The following is a 7,815-nucleotide window of genomic DNA, read 5'->3' on the forward strand; positions in this document are numbered from 1 at the left end:
AAATACCCCCGCTAATACCAATACACCAGTCCTGTATGAGACAGCCCTAGCATGTATTCAATATGGACGGTGGGTGTTAGCGCCGAAGTGGTGACATGTGGAGGTGTAGGAGGACTACTGGGCCTTGGGATAGGCTACTGCCCCCAAGATATAGGCTCTGAAGCCTTTGCCCAGAGTCGGACACATTAAAAAAAAAAAAAAAAAAAAAAAATATATATATATATATATATTCCAATAATCTAGAGTATTCTGGAATGTAGGCTACCTATACCAACATAACTAACATACTATCTATCTATCTATTGCCAGACGCCTCAATCCCGATCGGGGTGGCCAGAAACAAATCGCCTCCACATCGTCCTGTCCCCCGCCATTTCACTGCCCTGCTCCCAACTCACACCCCCCTCTCTCATATACCTCTCCACCCCATTCCTCCATCTCATCCTCGGCCTCCCCCTCCCTCTTTCCCCCTCATTACATAAAATAATAACACTGATGCAATAACAATAATAATAACTGACAATAGCTGCATTTTTCTAGATACAACCCTAAAAATGGTTGTTTAGACAGTTGCTGATGAGAATGTGGAAGGTATGATAGATCAGAAAGCTGAGGAAAAAGAGAAAAGTGAGCAAGAAATGGAGCACCACAAGGTCAGCCAACCACTAATCTGCTGACCAAGATACAAACACGCAATCTTGGACCGAATCAGCAATTTTAATTGGAAAATATTTTAGTCTTTATCACCATATAGGTTTGCACACCTAATTATTTGAAATTCGGTCAAAAATTTGTGCTTAATTTAATTATTAACATGTTACCCGCATTTTGGCAATATGAGTTTTCTCCCAGGCCCTTTCACTTCAGAACTCTCTCCCACCAGTCTGCATGGAGCTATCACAGTGAGAGGATTTATGTCGCTTTACTGAGAACCAATGAAGGATATGCCGTCATAAAAGTAGTGCGTCACTGGTGGCCCAACACGTGGTATACTGACATTTTCTTCTCGTATTGCATGATGCACCACCGGTGGATCACTGAGGTAGTGTACTACTTTGGCCCAGGTAGCGCAGTCTCCGCTCACCCTTCCCTGGTGCTACCGTTTTCTTTGGTTTGTTACCATCTCATTCTCTGTCGTGATGTTCCAGGTGGCACTTAGCTATTTAGGTAGTTGAAGGAAATCCAAGCATAGGTCCAACCCTACCTTTTTTTATTATTATCTTGTTTCCTGTTCATTTTTCCTCCTTCTAATCTCTTCACCGGCCTTCTAAAGGTTTTTTACATTGCTATAGACAGTGTTTCTTGCAACCAAGCATAATGATAGCTGGATACGTTGAATGCCATAATAGTAATCATCAGTATCCAGCCAGGGATAATTACAGTACCCACAGAAAGTATGAGGAATATCTGTGGGCCATGGCTGGTTTTCGTGTCTTCAGAATTCTAAAGTTTACCATCCAACCGACGGATCATATTTCACTAAACTGGCGCTTGGCAAATCTGTCAGATATCAACACCACCCACGCAATTTTCCGCCAGTGACACGCAGATAGCGCCAGAGAGAGTGGGGTTGTATTTGGCTGTGCTGAATGATAATTCCCTCAGCTTCTTTCCCTTCCATTATTCGTCGTGCTGCTACCCACCCACAACATAGAATGGGGCCTAAGAACCTTACTGTGCAAGAAAAGGCTGTAATTCTTGCCCTGAAGAATGCAAACATGTCTGTCAAGGAAATTTGTCAGCATACAGGGAAAGGCAAGACAGCCATTTACAGCCTGATTTCTAAGGCAAAGGATTTCCCCCCAAATGAGATTCCACCTCGTAAACCCGTTCCTGGGCGTCCCAGAAAGACAACAGCAACAACTGACAAGCTTATCATGAGACAAGTACTGAAAAATCCACGAATCACTGCAAAACAATTGAAGAATGCCTACCCTGACATCCTTGGAAGTGTTGCTGATCGCATCGTTCAACATCACTGCCATAAAGAACTGAAACTGCATCTTTGTTCCCCAATCTGCAAGCCTCTTCTGACTGGCAAAATGCATGCTGCTCATCTCAGTTTGCAAGGAAATAAAGAGATTTAACTTATGAAGACTGAAGAAGGGTTTTTTGGAACGATGAGTCGAATTTCCAGTGTGGTGCACAGAGGCGTGGCAAGATGAGATGTCCGTCACACATGAATCCCCTTGACCCCCGGTATGTGCAACTGACTGTCAAACACCCATCCTCAGTCATGATTTGGCGCTGCTTCAGTGGAGAGAAAGGGCATGGAGGATTGTATGTTCTACCCAAGAACGTCACGATGACTGGAATCATTACGTTGATGTCTTCCAAAGCCATATGTTGATTTTTTTTTTAATATCCATGACTGCAGCTTCTTTATGCAAGACAATGCACCATGCCACAAGGCAAAGAAGGTCATGAAATGGTTGGCAGACAAGCAGGTGAACATTCTTGAGTGGCCTGGGAACTCTCCAGATCTGAATCCCATCGAGGAGCTGTGGTCTCGCATGAAGCTGAAACTTCAAGAAAAGGGCACCTCTTCAATTCCACGCCTTGTTGAAGCTATCAAGGACATCTGAGTGCACGAAATTGGCCTGGATTACTGCAGAACACTTGCTGACTTGATGCCTCGACGCATACAAGAGGTTTTGAAGGCACTTGGTGATCATACAACACTTTAAAATAAAGAAAATGAAAGGCATTTGTTGTATTTTTGGCAATTCCGTATACTTTATGCAGGTACTGTACAAGTATTGAGTATAATTAATAATTTATAACTGAGATGATTAGGAGAAATACACTGAGGTGGTTTGGACATGTGAAGACAATGGAGAATGAAAGACTGACTAAGAGGGTGTATGTAGGTGAGGTGGAGGGAGGGAGAGTGAGGGGTAGATCGAGGATGAGGTGGAGGGATGGAGTAGAGAGGTATATGAGGGAGGGGGGGGTGAGTTGGGGGGAGGGTAGTCAAATGGTGGGTGACAGAGCGACTTGGAGGCGTTTTGTCTGCGGCCACCCTTTGCGGGATTAAGGCATCAGGCTATAGATAGATAGATAGATAATTATAAAAAAATTCTAATAACCAGAAACATCTAGCACTTATCTTTTTTTTTTTTTTTTTTTTTTGTTTCCTAACAAAGTAAATCTAGAACTGTTCAAAACAAGAGTGATTACTTCATTTTTTCTTCCGGTAAAAAATCACAAGTATTTATCATTAGTAAATTTACTCTTTGCTTTTTTTTTTCTTTTTTTTTCAAGAAAAGTGTATTTGCATCTCATGGCCCTAGTTCTGCAATACAGGGTTGTTTTTCAATGTTTTTGTGCAATTAATAGTATTGTTTGACATCTAAATGAAATGTAATAGTCACTACTGGAAGTCTGATATATATTCTCTAACTAAACTAGGCATTAATCTTATATCATTATCCTATTCAACATGTCTTCTACTGTAGAAGCAGCAACAAAAAATCTGCCCAGCTAATATTCATGAAGGTGAAATACATGAAAAAGTGAAAACAAATTATTACTCATTATTGCACCATCAGTGTATCAACACGCTAGGAAAGAAGATATCAAATGGTATACCAGTGGCTCAGCACGTGGGTAACGTGTTAATAGAAAATCAGGATTCAGAGTGAAAATTTCTTAAAGTTAGCATAAGTGTTTTGCATCTAGCCTAACAACTCGCTTTGACGGACTTTTGTTTTACAACAAATATCGACTTTTTTTCTTTTTTTTAATGTGAGGAAGAAGGAACCAAAGGCCATGAGCCCACAATAAGGGTTCTCTCCAAGAAAAAAACAAAATACAAGAGAGCCAAATTCAGGATCCATTCATTTCGAGATGCCTGGACACACTGCGTTTGAAAGACTGGAGATCATAGGCAGCAGGAAATACAGACAGATGGAAACAGTTCCAGAGTTGACCTGTTGCATAAATGAAGGACTGGGAGTAATGGTTAACTCTTGCATTAGAGAGTTGGACAGTAAAGGGATGAGAGTTTGCTGCTAGATGGGTGCTATGCGCCCATCATAGAGGTGGAGGAATGCATGCAAACACTTCAGAGGAGCAGTGACCATTAAAGTAGCGATAGAAAAGAGATAAAGAGGCAATAGTGCAGAGAAGAGACAGCGGCTGAAGGGAGTCAGTAAGAGGAGGAGAGTTAATGAGACAAAAAGCCTTTGACTTCACCCTATTGAGAAGAGCTGTATGTGGGGAGCCTCCCCACACATGGGAGTTGTACTCCACAAAGGGGCGGATAAAACCCCTGTATAGAGTCAACAATTGTGCAGGGGTAAAGAAAGAACGGAGTCGGCTTACCACACCCAATCTCTTGGAAGCAGATTTTACAAGAGATGTAATATGATACTGTATATATATATATATATATATATATATATATATATATATATATATAAAGTGAGTTTTACGCCAGGTACCTCTTTTTTGGATAAGGGCTAAGGCGTTGCCCCTGGGTAGAGGACTTTGGTTTGGAGCGTGTAGCATTTTATGACCGGATGCCCTTCCTGATGTCTACCAATGACCCTTGGGTGGATTCGATCCTCCGACCCTTCGGTCAGAGCGGAGCGCTCTAACCCACTGAGCCACGGGTGCTACATATATATATATATATATAGATAGATAGATAGATACATACATACATAGATATATAGATAGATAGATAGATAGATATCGCCAGATGCCACAATCCCGTAAGGGGTGGCCATATGACTTTGAGTTAGTTGTTCTAAGGGGAGGGGCACTAACACTCCACCAACACACTTGTTGACACGTAGGGAGCACGTATGGTTTGGTTATATGGTTACCACCCAGAGTTGTAAATGGTTTCCTGGCTTACAGGAAACCATTTGGTTTGTCACTCAATGTAAAGCCACCTGTAAAGGAAAGAAAACCAATAAAAAGTTACAGGAAAGATGGAAGAAATAGGAAGAGAGGAGGACAGGCACAGAAAAAGAATGATAAAGGCTAAGGAAGGAGTAGGCAGCACTACATCAAGTGAGTGGATGATGGTTGCCACCACCTCCCACAATATATATATATCTATCTATCTATAGCCCGACGCCCTAATCCCGCAAAGGGTGGCCGCAGACAAAACGCCTCCAAGTCACTCTGTCACCCACCATTTGACTACCCTCCCCCTAACTCACCCCCCCCTCCCTCATATACCTCTCAACTCCATCCCTCCACCTCATCCTCGATCTACCCCTCCCTCTCCCTCCCTCCACCTCACCTACATACACCCTCTTAGTAAGTCTTTCATTCTCCATTCTCTCCACATGTCCAAACCACCTCAGTGTATTTCTCCTAATCTTCTCAACCACATCCACATCTACCCCACAACGTTCCTTCACTTCTTCATTCATCAACCTGTCCCTCCACATCACTCCACGTGCTCCTCTCAAGTAACTCATTTCCACTGCTCTCACTCTTGACTTGTTCCCCTCTTGCAAGGTCCACACCTCGCTTCCATATGTCAGGGTAGGGATCACAATACCATCATGCAGTGACTTCTTAACTTCCATACTCACCTCCCTATTTCTCATCACTGCTTTCAGTGTACCAACAACCTTCCTTCCCTGCTGTACCCTTTCACATACTTCATTCCCCAAAGTTCCATCCTTACTCATCACACTACCCAAATACTTGAATGCACTCACATTCTCCATATCCTCACCATCCAACCTCACTGCACACTCTGTGACTTCATTCCTCTCAAACACCATAACTTTACTTTTGTTTACATTAACTTTCAGCTTCATCCTCCTACACACTGTCCCAAATTCATTCACCAAACCTTGCAACTCCCATTCATCTTCACTCAACAATACTGTATAATCAGCAAACAGCAACACCGGAAGCTTCCAAATCTCACCCTCATTCATTAGGGCCAGCCCCACATCCACTGCCCTACCTTGCACCTCCTTTATAACCCCATCCATAAATATATTAAACAGCCATGGAGACATCACACACCCCTGTTTCAGTCCCACATTGAGATCAAAGAACTCACTCAGCTCACCATCCACTCACAAAGTAGCCCTAGCTCCCTCGTACATACTCTTCACAGCACTCAACAATTTCCCCTCCACTCCATATATTCTTAATACCTTCCGCATACCTTGCCTATCTATTCTGTCATAAGCTTTCTCCAAGTCCATGAAGGCAGCATACACTTTCTTTCCCTTCTCTAGACACTTCTCCACTAAACATTGTAGAACAAATATCTCATCTACACACCCTTTTCCCTTCCCAAATCCCCCTTGTTCTTCTCCAACTAGCTCCTCTGTCATATGCCTAACCCTATCAATGAGTATTCTACCATATATTTTACCAGTCACACTAAGAAGGCAAATACCCCTATGGTTACCACATACTTCTCTCTCCCCTTTTCCCTTGTACAGAGGAATATATATATATATATATATTTATTGCCAGACGCCTCAATCCCGTCTGGGGTGGCCACAAACAAATCGCCTCCAAGTCGCCCTGTCCCCCGCCATTTCACTCCCCTGCTCGCAACTCACCCCCCTCTCTCATATACCTCTCCACCCCATCCCTCCATCTCATCCTCGGCCTCCCTCTCCCTCTTCCCCCGTCCACCTCACTCACATACACTCTCTTCGTCAGTCTTTCACCCTCCATCATCTCCACATGGCCAAACCACCTCAGTGTGTTCCTCATAACGCTTCCTATCACATCCACATCAACACCACAACACTCCTTTATATCTTCATTTGTCAGCCTGTCTCTCCATGTGACTCCACAGGCTCCTCTTAAATAACTCATTTCCACTGCTCTCACACTTGACTTGTGTCCCTCCAACAACATCCAAGCTTCACTTCTGTACGTTAGAGTTGGTATCACAATACTGTCATGTAGTAACTCTTTCACTTCCATGCTCACTTCCCTGTTTCTTATCACTGCTTTCAAAGAACCAGCAACCTTTCTTCCCTGCTGTACCCTTTCAATCACTTCACCCTCCAAACCTCCATCCTTACTCATCACACTACTCAAGTACTTAAACGTACTCACATTTTCCAATTCCTCACCATCCAACCTCGCTGTACATTCACTGACTTCACCTCTCTCAAAGACCACCACTTTACTCTTCCCTACATTCACCTTTAGATTCCGTTTCTTACACACTCTCTGAAGCCTTGCAGCTCCCCTTCGTCCTCACTCAACAACAAAGTATCATCTGCAAACAATAGTACAGGGAGTTTCCAAACACTATCCCCTCTCACCAGAGCCACTCCAACATCCACTACCCTACCTTGTACCTCTTTTATTACCCCATCCATGTACAGATTGAACAACCATGGAGACATGACACATCCCTGTTTCAAACCAACTTTCAAAGAGAAAAATTCATTTAGTTCACCATCCACACGCACTGCAGCCTTCGCACCATCGTATATACTCTTCACAGCATTCAACAACTTCCCATCTACTCCATATATTCTTAACACTTTCCACAATCCTTGTCTATCGACCCTGTCATATGCTTTCTCCAAATCCATGAAAGCCGCATACAACTTCTTTCCCTTCCCTAGAAACTTATCCACTAAAGATCTAAGAATGAATATCTGATCTACACAACCTCTTCCCTTCCTAAAGCCTCCCTGTTCTTCTCCAACTAATTTCTCTGTTCTTTCTCTAACTCTGTCAATAAGTATCCTACCATACACTTTTCCTATTATACTAAGAAGACAAATGCCCCTGTGATTACCACACACTTCTTTTTCCCCTTTTCCTTTGTACAAGGGAATAATTATACCTGACTTCCAA

This window comes from Coenobita brevimanus, chromosome 43, assembly GCF_032717465.1.
Source record: "Coenobita brevimanus isolate Jiangsu-jjx chromosome 43, ASM3271746v2, whole genome shotgun sequence".
Lineage (NCBI taxonomy): Eukaryota > Metazoa > Arthropoda > Malacostraca > Decapoda > Coenobitidae > Coenobita > Coenobita brevimanus.